The sequence below is a fragment of the Protopterus annectens genome, chromosome 16.part0 (genome assembly GCF_019279795.1).
Source record: "Protopterus annectens isolate FY-2018-M chromosome 16.part0, PAN1.0, whole genome shotgun sequence".
Lineage (NCBI taxonomy): Eukaryota > Metazoa > Chordata > Ceratodontiformes > Protopteridae > Protopterus > Protopterus annectens.
Genome location: NC_056750.1, coordinates 778742803 through 778758562, shown reverse-complemented (window position 1 = coordinate 778758562; position 15760 = coordinate 778742803). Strand labels below are relative to the sequence as shown.

At 38.8% G+C, this 15760-nt stretch overlaps 1 protein-coding gene across 2 annotated transcripts in view; it reads right to left on the bottom strand.

Annotated features, from left to right (window-relative positions):
- The window catches only part of RNF208 (ring finger protein 208), a 98175-nt gene that overhangs the window by 26553 nt on the left and 55862 nt on the right, over positions 1 to 15760 (bottom strand). The window contains exon 2 of one of the 2 annotated variants that reach the window (XM_044058487.1): positions 12718 to 12801. The exons of the other annotated variant lie outside the window; for it this stretch is intronic. The gene's annotated coding sequence lies outside the window, so the exon portion shown is untranslated. The remainder of the gene's footprint in view (positions 1 to 12717; positions 12802 to 15760) is intronic. 2 annotated transcript variants of the gene reach the window in all.

Sequence of the window (15760 nt, the reverse complement as noted above, 5' to 3'; positions counted from 1 at the left end):
TTTCCAGGTTTTGTTTTCTTTCATAGATGATACCCCTCAGTTCCAGCCTTCCACTGCAACTGAGCATTACTCAGTTATTGAACTTTCCTGGTTCAACAGTGTAAGTAGATATTTTTCCTTAGATGTCATGCAACTTACCTAGTTGGAAAAAAAAGCAAACAAAGTATTTTCTAGAGCAATAATCTTACATATGACCACTAATATGTAATTTCTATTTTTTTATTGTAAGATTGAGATTGTGGTGTCATAGTGACGTCTCCTTTTCCTGAGATACTTCAATATCAGTTACTATATGTGTATGTATACGTAGGAGGGTGTATATGGGATGCAGCCCTCTATGTTAGGTGATATCAATATCAGAGTTAGTATATGTGTATGTATACGTAGGAGGATGTATATGGGAGGCAGCCTTCCATGTTAGGTGATATCAATATCAGAGTTAGTATATGTGTATGTATACATAGGAGGGTGTGTATAGGATGCAGTCCTCTATGTTAGGTGATATCAATATCAGAGTTACTATATGTCTATGTATAAGTAGGAGGGTGTATATGGGAGGCAGCCCTCTATGTTAGGTGATATCAATATCAGAGTTAGTATATGTGTATGTATATGTAGGAGGGTGTATATGGGAGGCAGCCCTCTATGTTAGGTGATATCAATATCAGAGTTAGTATATGTGTATATATACATAGGAGGGTGTGTATAGGATGCAGTCCTCTATGTTAGGTGATATCAATATCAGAGTTACTATATGTGTATGTATACATAGGAGGGTGTATATGGGAGGCAGCCCTCTATGTTAGGTGATATCAATATCAGAGTTAGTATATGTGTATGTATACGTAGGAGGGTGTATATGGGAGGCAGCCCTCTATGTTAGGTGATATCAATATCAGAGTTAGTATATGTATATGTACATGTATGGGTCTACTTCTAAATTTCAAAGTTTCAAAACTGAAAATTTCTTATGGTTGAGACCAAAATATCGAAGTGTTGAAATTTTGAAATGTAAATAAAAAAAAAATAAAAACAAAAACACCTTTGTTTTACTTTTTTGCAGTTGGCAACCCCCCTGCACCCCCACACCCCCTGCTAATTAAATATACTAGGTCCGAGATTGCACTACAGCAAGGAAAACGGTAATTATACAATGACTCCCCATTAACATTCGAAAACGTGCATGCTGATTGGCCAGCCCAACCAGCGTGTCCGTTGTAAATCCCACAATATACCAACAGAAAATGGTTCTTCCTGTTGGTATACTGTTTAAATTGTATTTTTATTTCTTAAAAAATATAAAAATAAAATCTTTAGCCCTGACTCCGGGCATACCAGAGAGGCAGCTTGGACAAAATACCAGGGAAATCAGGTACGTTATTTAAAATTAAACACACGTACCCGATGCAGAAAGGAGCTGGAGAGAGTTAACAGCAGTGCCACTGGAAATAGGACAATTATTAACCGAAGGTACTGTAAATTTGAATTTTAAAATAGTGAATTTGTCCGCAGTGGTACTAAATAGAGAACAAATAAATGTTCTCAGTAAAGGACTTAATTTTGTGCCATCGTCAAGGGCAAATATTGTGTCTGTGATAAATGCTTTAAGGGGTTTTGTACGAAAAATCATTTTGAAATGTCTTTTTCAAGGCAGGCAGTATTTTTAATCCCCCTTAAGGTCAAAATTAGAAACATTTTTGCTTACACGTGAAAAAGAAGTCAGGGAATTATTGAATAAACACAGCAAAAATTGTATTTATAACATGACTAAGAACAGAAGGATGCTTTGCAGTTGTTAGTGGATGATAAAGATATTTATATTACTAAGGCTGACAAAGGTAATGCAGTGGTAGTCACGGACTATAGTTTTTATAAAAATAGCATCTATGAGTTATTGTCTGATGCTGATTTTTATGCAGAAGTGAATTGGATTGATATAGATAAAAGTTTTAATTTTATAAACTCACTGATTGAAGAATGGTTAGTTGAAGGAAGAATCAGCAATGAGTTAGCTGGTTACATTTGTGTGAGCACACCCAAGGTGGGAAAGTTTTTTGGCCTTCCCAAAATACAAAAGAACTTAGATTTACCATATTTTAGGCCTATAGTGGCCAATGGTGGTAGTAGAACTGAGTCCATGGCTCTCTATGTAGATAGATGCTTGCAAAAAGCAGTGATTTCAGCGGAATCATATATTAAGGATTTGTTTGATTTTAAAGAAAGTGTGAAGAATGTTTCCATGAGAGATAATATGTGGTTAGTAACTGCTGATGCATGTTCATTGTACACTGTAATTCCCAATGAATAAGGAATTGAGAGGGTTACAGGAGTGCTGAGGGGTTGTCCTGATTTTAATGGTGAGGAGATTAGTCTGTTGGCTGAACTTTTAGATGTAATATTGTCTTACAATTTTTTTAGCTTCGACAATAGATTTTTAAAACAAAATAAAGGTGTGGCTATGGGGGCAGCTATGGCCCTGAGCTATGCCAATTTGTTTATGACTAGTTGGGAAAGAGAATTTATTTTTAATTCTACATTTGCTAGCAATATTTATTTTTACAAACGCTTTATTGATGATTTTTTTTTTTTTTATGGGAAGGTTCTGAGTCGGAACTGTTGAAATTCTGTGAATATTTAAATTCTGTTACAATCTATCTAAAGTTTTCTTTTAATAGAAGTAGAATTAGTGTGCATTACCTGGATCTGACTGTGTACAAGAAAGGGGGGAATATCTTGGTGAACATTTTTAAAAAAGATGTCCAGAGTAACAGCTACTTGGAATATAGCAGTTTACACAGTGCAAATTTGAAAAATAATTTTGTGTTTGGTCAGCTTGATAGAATAAATAGACTCACTGACGAAGATGAGTATTTTTTGGAAGAATGTGAGATGTTAAAAAAAACATTTTTAATCAGGGGTTACTCTACTGGGGTAATAAGTGAAGCAGTAGATAAAATCAAAGCCGTGAGGAAGAAAGGGACAATAAAGGATACTGAAAGAAATAGTGAAGGAGTAGATTATAATCTGAGTTGTACATTGGAAAATTCAGTAGATATGTACAGTATTAAGCAGATCATCACAAATAATTGGAAATTTTTGAAGAAGTTCGGTGCTTTTTTATATGAGAGTCCTATTTTTGTCACAAAAAGAGGAAAAAGTCTTAAGGATTTTTTAGAAACCAAAAAATTTAACACTCCTATTACTTATAATGGGATGTCAAGATGTGAAGACTGCAATTGTAAGGTTTTGGTACTGGGGAATAAAATAGTAGTAAAGGCTCGGGACTTGACTATTAATATCAAGGGGAATTATAACTGCAAGTCTAAATTCATTGTGTATCTAGTATTATGTAATTCTTGCAATAGATTCTACATAGGAAGAACTATACGTAGCTTCCATTGCAGAATTTATGAGCACCTGAGGGCAGTAGAAAAACTGGATGTAACTAATGCCCTAGCAAGACATGTTGTTAACTTTCATAACAGAGTTAAAGTGGGTTTTAGTTTTACTGTTATTGACCAAGTTTTAAATGGAGACAAGAGATGGGATGCAGAAGTGGATTTAAACTGGAAAATATTATACCTGGCAAGTGAGGCTAAATACAGGTGCAGATCCAGGTATGAATCATATGGAAAACTTTAAAGCAGTGTTATGTAAGAAAGGGTTAAAACACTGCTAATATTTTGGGTCATGTGACCTGAACAAACTATAAATGTGAATTTTGTATGTGTGACAACCAGGTCTGAAGAAGTTCTTTGTGAATGAAAGCGCTTACCGGTTGTTTTTTTTGTTTTAATAAATATTGAGTGTTAAATAAACTTGTTTCTCCGGAGTGAGGAATGCCATCTGGGAAGTTGTGTTCAAGCTTGCTCCCAGGAATACACTCTGTTGGCAGGGTACTAGGAGAGATTTCCTTTTGTTGATGGTGTACCCCAGTGAGGTTAGAAGTTTATTTACGAATGCCAGGTTTTGTAATAGCAAGTCCTGACTTTCTGCCTGAATCAGACAATCATCCAAGTATGGGTAAATTTGAATATTTCTCTGCCTGAAAAATGCAATGGCTGGAGCTAGACACTTTGTGAACACCCTGGGCGCAGTAGATAAGCCAAAGGAAAGTGCAGAGAACTGAAAATGCACGAAGCCCGCCCTGAAACGTAGGTATTGTCTGCAGGATCCTCTTATAGGGATGTGCAGGTAAGCTTCCTTTAAGTCTAGGGTTGCCAGACAGGCATCCTTGGCTAGCATAGGAAGAAGCTGTTGAAGAGTTAGCATTTTGAATTTTAGAACCACCAGGAAGGTGTTGAGAATAGAGAGGTCCAGGATAGGATGCCAGGAGTTGTCTTTTCTGGGTACCAGAAAAAGTCTTGAATAAAAACCTTGTCCCCTTTGTTCTGCTGGGACAGGCTGAATAGCCCTGATACAGAGAAGAGAGATAACCTGCTGTTGGGCCTCTGCCCATTGATTTGGGGGTAGGTCAGGCCAACCATTTGGGGTTGGTAGTGTGTGGAAGTGGAATCTGTATCCTTGGGAAACTATGTTCAAAGCCCATTTGTCCTGGGTAATGAGTTCCCAGTTTTTTGCATGCAGGGCGAGCTTTCCTCCTAAGGGAGCAGGTAATAGAGCAGGGCTTGGAAGGTTTAAGGTTAAGTCATTGTGCCATTTTTCCGTAGGAGGGTGGCTTACTACTCTCTGTTTTGGAAGTGGGAGCCCCCCACTGCTTAGATCTGTGCGTAGTCTGAGACTGTAGCCTAGGTGGTCTGCTGTTCCTGAGTTTGGACTGAGAAGGCCTGGAAGGGACTGGAAAGGACCAGTTCTTTGAAGGCCAATGCCTACTGAATCTGGGAGGCTGTACTTGTAGGAAATCTTTAACAGTTTGCATAGATTTAGCTTTTTCCTCCACCCTTTTGAGGACTTCTTCTGCTTTGTTGCCAAAAAGGTGGTCTTGGTTTAAGGGAGCATCCAGTAATTTAGCTTTAACATGATCTGGCAAGTTTTGTTCATTAAGCCAAGCATGCCTTCTAAGTACAGACCCAGTGACAGCAGCCCTGCAAGATGCTTCTAAAGCGTCAAAACCGCATTGCATGTATGTTTCCAACTTGTTCTGCAGAATGCATTAAATCTTGCAATTCTTTGTTTTCAGCACAGTCAGGAATCAACATAATTTTCTGTCTAAGTAGTCCCATAATATGCTGCTGATACTTTAACATATAAAACTGTCAATTTAAAGCCCTAATGGCCAAAGTAGCAGAAGTGTATACCTTCTTACCACATCTGTCCAAGGCTCTAGAATCTCTATCAGAAGGGGTAGGATTTTTGGCAGCAGTAGCCTTAATGCCTTTCGGTCCTTGGGAAATGGTCTCTGGAGCCGCAGAAGGATTCTTGAAGAGGAACTTGTAAGAGTCAGGTACGCAGTAGTACCTGTCAGGTTTTCTGGGAGCTGGAAGTAAAGTGTCTGGGGTAAGGCTAGATTCCAAGAAAGCATCATCTACAATGTCCAGAACAGAAGGGATAGCTAAAGGCCTGTGTTGAGGCAGGAGTAAGAATTCCTTAAGTCTCTTTTTGGACTCAGAGTAATCCTGGCTTTCCCAGCAGAAATGCTCCCTAAGAGTGTGCAAGGTTTCACCGAAAGAAAAATCTACTGGAGTGGAAGCCGAGGGAATGGAATCCTCTGCATCAGAATCCTCATAAGTAGATAAAGGCAAATCCTGGTAATCAGAAGGAGCAGAGATATCAGATTCCTGATCAGAAGAATCAGAAGGAAAATCAGTTCTAGGTCTCTTAGAGGGGGAAGGCTTGCTTCCCCTAATTAAGGTAATGAGGTCTTCAGCCATTCTAAGCATTTGTTTTTTAGGCATATGGGCCTGAGCCTGTGGTTTGGTCGTCGGTTTTCTAGGAGTAGTGCGAGTTTTTGGCCTGGATGAAAATGATGGCGTCAGTTTAATATGAATGTCTGTAGGACTGAATACACCTTCAGAAGCCAGTGCCTGTACAGCAGCTCCGGACCCATCCAAGATAGAGACATCCACAGGTTCCATAGTTGAAGAAGCATCTCGTGGCATACCGGACTCCGAATGGGTCTTAGTAGAGACCTGCAAATCAGAAGTAGCAGGTATCAGGGGCTGCAAAGTGCCTCACTGAAGACTGGCGGACTGGCAATTAGCTTAACGGAAGCGTCGTTGGCAGTTTTGGTCCTTTGCGGTCTGTATCTGTCTTTATCCTTACGTTTTTTCAGAAGATTGGTAGTTGCATGGCTTGATGAAGCCATTTTGGAGTACACAGAATGAGAACAAAAGTAATTAACTGCAAAAAAAAGTTTGGCGATGAATAGTTCGGGCATTGAACAAGGTACAAAACCGACAACAAGGGACGTCGTGGTCTGGACCTAAACAGGGGATGCAGTAAGAATGAAAATCTCTATGAGGTATTTGCTTTCCACAGGTAAGACAATTGTTAACTTTTACTGACATCAGTTAGAGCAAGAAAAAGGATCCCCAATGGGGTACTTAGCTTTTTTGAAGACTTCGGGTCTGAAACTCGAAAATGAAAATTTCAGGAGTTGGCCGACTAGCACTTGCGAACTGCTTCTGCTTCGGGCACTGCACGGCAAGAAAGACTGATGTAATGGCGTCGGCTGCATGTTTTATACCCCTGACGACCTGACGTCAAGGAAGGAGTGACAGCATCAGACGCAGAAATCCGAAGACTCTGGTATTCAGGCCGGCTGAGGGCTACCTGCAAGCAGATAACCCAAATGTGATGACTGCAACAGTGAAACACGAAGAACATCAATTAAATACTTATATTGCTTAATCTGGAATAAAATACAGCAATATATGTAGTTCCTAGTCATATGTTCTGGTTTAGTGTTTGGAGTTCCCTTTTTTACATAACCAAACACTGCATGAAATGTCTTAAACTACTAAAGCAGTTGTGTTTGAATATCCTTTTATAAAGTGTATATTAATGTCTGAGGTCTCATCTTTAATTGTTTTGTAAGGTCCAGGCCTCCATTTATTTAAGAGTAATATTTATGATTCTCTACCATTTGGGTTCAATGAAATTATGTTGTTTTTTGTTGGCAACAATGAAGCAAAGCTTTTTATCGTAACAGTTCACTTGTAGAGTCTCATCTCTGGATCATTTAATAATGTGGATCATTTAATATTATCATTTAATAATGTCATTTCAACTTGCAGGGGCCTTTTGTAGTTCTGGGGTGTGTGTCCATGCCTGAGTAACTGTACTGTTAAATCAAAGTGTAGTGATTGGAATAGTCTGTATAACATTTTTGTAGAAAAAATAACTTAGGCATCAGTTTTTACTAATATGACGAGATTGGTAAGTCATACGTGTAAGATTCCTTCACTTCCAAGGCGTTCATTATAAAACAGTTTCATGCTTGTGTCAGGGAGGAGGTCATTTATCTTCTAACATGTGCTTGTTTTGCTTGTTATATAGGAAAGGTTTCATGTATGTTTAAAACACATATATCAGAGCAACTTAATTTAGTATGGTGTAAGAAAGAAATGATTGTCTTGTGTAGACGTACTAAGAAGCATTCCACTGTTGTTGTCTAAGTTTACAGCTGTTGTGAGGATAATACCATCATGTTAATAGATTATTAAAGTAGAAGGTGAAAGTCTTCCATTTGAAACTATGTAATAAGATGGTATGTCAGTCACAAACACTGCATTATTGTTAGAAATTATTATTTTTTTCTCTTTAAAAAGCCAGGAAACAAGGCTTTAGCCATGTGCATTTGTTTGAGCACTTGAAAGTCGAAGTTCTGATCTTTTAGGAGCTTGTTAGAGCCCTGTGATGATTAGAAATAAATGTATATTTATTTGCTGATGCAGAATTTTTTGGAACTTCTGGGCACATCTCTGAAGAAGGTGTGAGGTATAACTTTATGGTTTTAGGGTAGACATTGTAAACAGACTGTCAGTGTTTTTTTTTTTAACTGTATCTTTCTGAACTTTCTAGGGTAGCTTATTGTTTACTGTAATAATTTGCTCAACTTTCTTTGGGTCTAACATTTTCTCTGTGTTGTATTGTCAGTTGCTTGCTGTTGTGGTCTGAAACTTAATGAGTTAAACTTAGGATGATTTGCTAGCACTGATGTGTTGGCACATGGAAGAGGTTAACCTCATTTCCTGTCAGCCCATATGATTGCATTGTTCCATGTCTGCTGCTCATGGTCAAGGTCTGCATCTTTCTTATAACAGTAGAACAATATGTATTATGGCTTTCACCTGCTTAGAGGTAGCAACACACTATGTGGCACTGCAGCTGGCCGTAGGTGAGAGTGTGTGCACTAGTGAGTGGTGCGAATGAACTACAGTGGCAGGGCTAGCCACCCAGCGATGTAAACTTTGACTTGAGATGATTGTCACTGAGGAAGTGACACCTCAATCCCATGTGCAAAACGGGAAAATGGGTTGAGGATGGATAAAGTCAGAAAATAATGGCAGACATTTGAGCTTTAGACTTCATATCCTTCAGAAAGTGCATACTAATTCAAAACGTGTTGTTCTATCCACTTTCTAAGGAGGTAGGGCGATGTATGCGTGTGCTGTACCTCTCAGCTGTACAGGTTTTCACAGAATGTCCAGATTTTTGCCTTATTTTTTGGTCTATTCTGCATAAAAATTCTGTTTTTTTGACAAATCACTGAGATGAGCTAAGGATTAAAGTCACTAAATAATGACATGCATTTCAGTTTCAGACTTCATATCCTTCAGAAAAATGCATTCTAACACAAATCCTGTTATTCTAGCAACTTTCTAAATATGTCCCTAGTTTTGGGCCTTTGTCCCCAACATTATAACAGGCTTTGTCCAGCTTTCTTCTGCTAAGAGATTGAGATGTATGGTGTGTGTGTGTGTGTGTGTGTGTGTGTGTGTGTGTGTGTGTGTGTGTGTGTACATGTATGTATAAGAGGGTGGTAGCATACCCCTCAGCTGTCCAGGTTTTTGCAGAATGGCCAACTTTGTGGCTCCATATTCCTCCTAAAAAGGATCAAAGTTGATAAATAATGACAGACATTTGAGTTTCAGACTTCATAACCTTTAGAAAAATGCATACTAAACAAATAATGTTATTCTAGCAATTTTCTAAGTTCATGAGAGCAATATTTATAATCTGTCCCTATTAACTTTAGGCTTTGTCCAGATTTCTTGAACTAAGAGGTTGAGGTGTTTGAGAGAGAGTGAAATGCCCTAGTTAGAGTTAGCAGGTGGGATTTATTTTCAGGTGCATTTTCAAGGAATTATGAGCTAAAGGGGAGGAGAAGTTTACTGCTGCTCGTGCTAAGTCTGCTTAAAATGAGTAACTGTTTTGTTTAGCAAATGGCATCACTATTGTGGCATAGAATTTTAAAGCAGTGTTAGTAGCACAGCAGGTAACATGTTTGCATCTTGATGCAAGGGGAGTAGGTTTTACTCCCACAGCATGTAGGTTTGTATCTTAAAGGGGTGGGGTGCTGCAGTCCTGAGTATGTCCTCCTTTGGATGAGATGCCTAGTAACTGTGAAGCTGTTTTTCAGATAACCACCCATTTCCTGTTGCAATATAGCAGCTTACCATTTTTTTAATGTCACATAGGCAATTTATTCTTCAAGGGCAACAGGCACTGAATTTGTAGATGAAATGCTGATATATAAAGTGGTTTTCTAGCAACAACCTCATCATTAGTTTTAGATCTCTTTAATGTGGAAGTATTCTGATGATGTTTACTTCTGTAGGGATTGTGGATATTGAATGATACTGGTGGTTTGTAATGACAGATGTTTGACTGGCCTTTTATGGTTGAAATGTTCTGAATTGGGCAGTTTGCCATTATTGGTTCATATGTTTTGTTTCATTGCTTACTGGAAAAATGTTCAAAACTATAAATTTAAAACACACTCTAACAAGCGGTGCTGTATCATACAAGGGATATAATTCAATTACTATATAGTATAAATAAAAACAATCAGGAATGCGAATCAAAGAAATTTTGCATGGTCCTAAAAGTGTTTGCAAGGGGCCTATGATTTGAAAACAGCCCAGAGGTAAACTTGACCCACCACTGGCCAGATGCATTTTCTTTGAATGTGGGTTTCAATGATGTTTCAGTGAATGTGAGTTTCAAAGGTGGAGAAGTTTTAATGCTAAGTCTGTTTTCATTTTAAGACTTGCTTTGTTTAGCAAATGTCTAGCAGTGTTTGTGCTATAAAATTTGAAATAAAAGTTGTAAATTAAATCCAAATATCTGTAATCATTGTAGAAGTAAAGCATAAAACAGTATGCACACTGAGTTTTGAACAGTGTTTATGGCAGTTGGGGAGAAATAGCCAAGTGACAGGACACTGGAACAGCTGCATGGGGGTGTGTGTGTGTGTGTGTGGGGGGCTGAGTGGGGAGGCTCTGGGTTTGTACCCTCCTGCAAAAAATCCTGCAGGCTTCCCTGGCATGTTCTGAGTAGTAATGTGAATTATACCTTATTTTTTTCTAACGTAGCTGAAGATGCATTTATAATTATCCTTGGCATCTGAAGCTAGCTTCCATTCATGGGAGGCTTATTTGTTTTTAATAGCTGCCTTCGGTTTCTTGCTGAGACATTTTGTATTGTCATTGTTATGAGAGGTTCTGGCTTTACATGGTAATCTAAGCAGTTTCTTCCTTCTGTTGTAGTTTACTTATACCTGCGGAACACCACAGGAAGAGATGTTCTGTGGGTAAATGTAACCAGTTTTTAGTCAGGTTTAACAATTTTAGGACTAAACATGGTGAGAGAACAGGCCAGAGCTGACTTTTTAAGAACTAAGCCCAACATATTTATGTCCCTGGTGGAGTTACGGGCAATTTGATCCAGGGAATTCTCATACACCCAATCTAAGAAATGCTGTGCATACCTAACATTAGAATTATAAGTACTCTAGTATCGGCAGGGTTGCTGAAGTGATCAAGGATTGTCGATCCATGTCTAATAGGGATGTTTTCTAGGAATACTAGAGTCTTACGGTCATGTGAGGCCATAGAAGGGGACCGGTAATAAGCTATAAGCTGCATAAGCTGTTGTTCAGTAAGATCACTTGGAGGGCCATTGGGTATCAGTTATGAAGAGATGAAATCTGTGATGAAAATGGAGTCGCTGATGCCATTTCCAGTGGGCTTGAAGGCATGATAGGTACAGAACACTGTCATACAGGAGACACTGTCATTGCATTTGAACAATGTCTCAGTCTCTGCACTGAACTTGTTCCAGATGCTGACATTCCTCCAGATCAGACATTTCTTTACTAAGACGTCTGGTGTTGAGAAGAGTCACCTTGATGTTGTGTAGTTTATGATTTGATTTGTTGGTTAGGTTGGGATGTTCATTAAATGAACTCTGTGTAAAAAAGGCACACTGGGGTAGCAAAGGTTTTGGCTAGTATGTAGAATCCCTTGAATAAGAGGTGTAGACTATTTTGGCAAAACAAAAAGCAAAAAGGCGTGTTGTGCATGTCATTCCAGGAGACATATAGTGGACTCGCACTTCCCTGGAATGACACCAGGTACTCAGCCAGTTGTTGATACAAATTATCTTTTCTTTGAATTTAGGCATCATTGCCACTCAAGACTGGAGTCTTATCCTTGACGGAAGCATGCATAGCGACTTCCAGCAAGTCCTTCTGCATGTCTTATATTGGTTTTCATGTAAGACCGCTCACTCCAACTTAGGCTATAATCATTTTGCAGCTACACTTACTGGAGGAGAGAGTTTAAGAGCTCTTGAAATATCAGCAATTCTGCCTCCTGAGAGACCAGCAACTATAACCCTGTACTTGTTCAACCTGGTGAGTATAAAATCAGCATGTCTAACAATGCAGTTGACAATTACTAGGATATTTCCAGAAGATGATTTATCCTTGATACGCTTAAGGGTGATTTGTTGCTTGTGATATGTTGGTGAAGGGTTGTGTGCAGAAGATGTATTTGGGGATATCATTTATGTATACTCTTACAAGTTTTAGGACACTTACCTAATGGTTTCTTAAAGGCATCAGTGTATGACTTTTTTCCGCTATTAGATAAGGATGCTGTACTTATGTGATGGTGGGCGAATAAGTATGATGCTCACTGCATGCATGGAATTTTGAGAGGGCTGCCTTCAAGTCAGCTTTGTGTTTACACCTTTCACAGATGGAATTAATTTGGTTGAGCAAGATTTCATTTCTGGTGGGCATGTGCAGTTATTATGGTGCTTTACAATGCCAAGTGCCAGGAAGCTGGCAATGGAAGGGAAGGTAGATTGCTGCCTCTTTATGTTGGCCAGTGCTATTATTTATAGGCTCTTGGGGGAAGAGGTGTGGGGAAGAAGAAAGGAAGGAGGGAGATGACCCAAACAAAATGGGTCCATAGAAGATAGCAACATGTAGACCTGCATAGCAGGCAGGCAGTCAGCCTGTGCAGGTCTGTGAAATACAATACAGATCAGAGCAAGCTATTAAAGCTCAAGGCTGACTTGTGCAGACATCCAAGAAAGGAGGAATAAAGGACTGTTTTTACACTAATGAGAAATGTGAAACTTCATTTGCACACACAAACTAGTATTAAACTAACACTAAGGAGGTGGCGTGCTCAACACAGCTAAGTACAGCTGATTTCAGTATAAAGCAGACAGTAAAAAGTAAAGACCAATGGAAAAAAAACAGCTGTGAGTTAGTAATTTAACAACTTAGTGCTAGGCTACCTGGGAATAGCAGCAATCATGGTACTCTCAGCCAGTACAACTTCAAGAAGGCCTGATCCAAGCCAGATGCAATCAATGCAAACACTGAAATTAAATTGAAAACTGCAGTCAAAACAAAAATAAATCTAGCAATACTAGCTAACTACATTTGTATACAGTACAAATAATGCAGAAAAAATGCAAAAATAACTTCCCAGAGTTAGTTACAGAGCAATATGCAACTTTAGTAATATTTCCAGCAGGTGCAACCATATCAGCTTCCTGAAGCTTTTGTTAAAATATAGCAGCAATGCTAAGCTGATCTCAATATAAAACAGCCAGTAAAAGGTAAAGACCAATTAAAAAACAGCTGTATTTTGACCACTAAGCTCTAGGCTACCCAGAACTAACAATAAACAATGTACTCACACCACACAGTCTCCACTACTTCAAGATAGCCTCACACCAGACCTGAAACAAGCCATAAGTGATTCCTGGTGGGGCTCACAGGAGCAGACTTTCAGAATCAAGGGGTTCAAACCAACATGGCACAACAACAGACAATGTATATATACAGATGGAATTGTACCTGTGGCAAATGTAAATACTAGCATAGTATACATTCCTTGCTGTAACCTACATTTAAACGTGATGGGGACATTAGGCACATAGAGAGATTCCTACAGGTATCATACTCTTACCTCCCGTTAGCGGGAAAATAAAATATGGTTACTGATAAGCTACAGCATCCTGAAAAATGGGTGTCCCCATAGGATTATACTGAGTGCCACACCAACAAATAGCTAAACTGGGGGCCGGAGTGCCAGATGACCAAACCCATGGAGGTCAAAAAATGAGGAAAAGTTGCATCACAGCAGAACCTGAAAGGATGGGACAGATGTAACAGGGACACACCTCTCTAAGTGCACATCTCCATAGGTCTCATGCTGTTCTGACATTACAATATGCTTCTAACAATAGATCATTGGGAGAAGTGACTTGGGTGATTACTATGGATTATTTTGAGGTGTTTCCACATATACCTGAGTCAGTCTGGAAGCATTGCTGCAATCCTCCAGTCAAAGTCCCGGGCAAGATGACTTAACAGTTACCTATAAAGCAGCTCTCTGAGCTTCTACTTCTAGTAAAATTGCACAGAAAATAAATACATTTTTTTATCTCGGTTAATAAAATTCAGCTTGATGCTATCTACTTAAAGGAGCTCATAAAAAATAATTTCTTATCTTTCATCACTTTTGCACAGGTACACGACACCATTCTGTAATCAAACAATTATGTTCTTTCTGCTCCTGTCCAAACTTGACCTCTGTCATTTTGAAAATCAAATTCTGTACAAGACATTAATCTGCAAAAATGCAGCAGTTGCCATCTCGTGACACTTGTTAGCCTCCAGTTCCCCGATTATCTGAATTTTAATGCTTTGTTCAGGTATTTGCAGCTGGTGCTGCGTTCATTTCCCTCCTGATAACTGAAATACAATGTCAACATTTTTCTATGCAAACTACCATCCTGCCCAATCTCCCCGCCCCCCACACACACAAAAACTCAGTTCAGCTTCCTTTTATTGTGGACACTCTCACACTACTTAGTGTTACTGTTAGATTTATGTTTTCTGTGGCCAGATGAAAAAAAAAGATAAACTTTGGTTTTAAACCAAGAAGCGAGTATATTTACCATGTTAACTTTTTATGTAGTATGCCAGTAGAGATGCTGTTTTGTTTTAAAAGTATGAGAATCAGTACTGAGAAAGATAGTACACTATAAATCTGTCAAGAAAGATGGCATATTTATAATCTGTTATGGCTATATATCTTGTTAAATGACTTACTTTCCGTTAGCTGATTTTTTTTAACTTAAACCTATCATTTCATTACTTTTTTAGTAGTGGAAAGGTACGTTGCCAAAAAAATGTACTTTTTTTGTAGTGGGGGCTGGACTTTTGGAGATAGGCTGGACTATATCTTCAATCTACTACAGGCCGTGATCTCTTCTAGGTCAGATAAGAAAGTTTTATGTTAAGCGAATTGTTCAGAAAATGCAAACATAATAAACTTGGGTAGTAACTTGGCTGTTTTATGTCATATGAAAATGGGCATGTGTAACTTAAACATGTCACAATGCAGAAATAATGTATTTCTAGTGCATCTGTGTAGTCATGCATTTGCTAGAATCATTATACCCCTACTCTTAGGGGCATACACCTATGCAGTATGCCAGAGGTGTAGCTAGCTCTCCTGGTGTCTTGTGTCTCCTCCAGTCATGCACCCACCAAAAAAGTTCATCCCCATCCAAAGCTGCTTATCACTAACCCTAGTTACACTCTTCAACTTGCAAAAAAAAAAAAAAAAAAAAAAAACCTCTTGACACATGACGAGAATAAAAACACTTTTCTGTATTCTTAAACTTTAGCCATCTGCATGCCACATTGGTAACAAGCAGCTGCTACCGTTGATAGTTTTGCACTATTCAGTCCACCTTAGATATTTTAAACCCACTGCTATGACCTTTTTATCTTCTATGCCATGATCTGAATGCTGAGAGTTTGAGAACTACCACCATCTTTCAAATACAGCATGTGAAAATATGTAGTCTCTGCAACTCCACTCTCAGCATATCACAAAACACACCTGTAAATAAAAAAAAACTTTGCTTCAGTGTACCCTTTAAGAGCCTTGTCACTAATCTAAGGTGATACTAAAGTATGGTGGAGGAGGAAGAAACCCAACTGTAAGGTAATAAGGGCTCTTGTTTGACATCTACTTCTCTGAAGTACAGACCAACACTAAGGGACTGGCTAACAAAGTTCGCAGATGACTGCAAACTGGGAGCCATTACTGAATCCCCAAATGATGTGGATAGTCTACAAAGGGGCCTTACAGAAACAGATGCTTGGTGCCAGTGCCATGGGCTCAAGCTTAATGCCAAGAAATGTATAGTTATCCCCTTTGGGAAAAAACATGTACCCATGAATTACCACATAGGTGGCAGTACTCTAAACACCGAAAGTGTGATGAGAGACTTAGGGACACAGGTGGACAGTGGT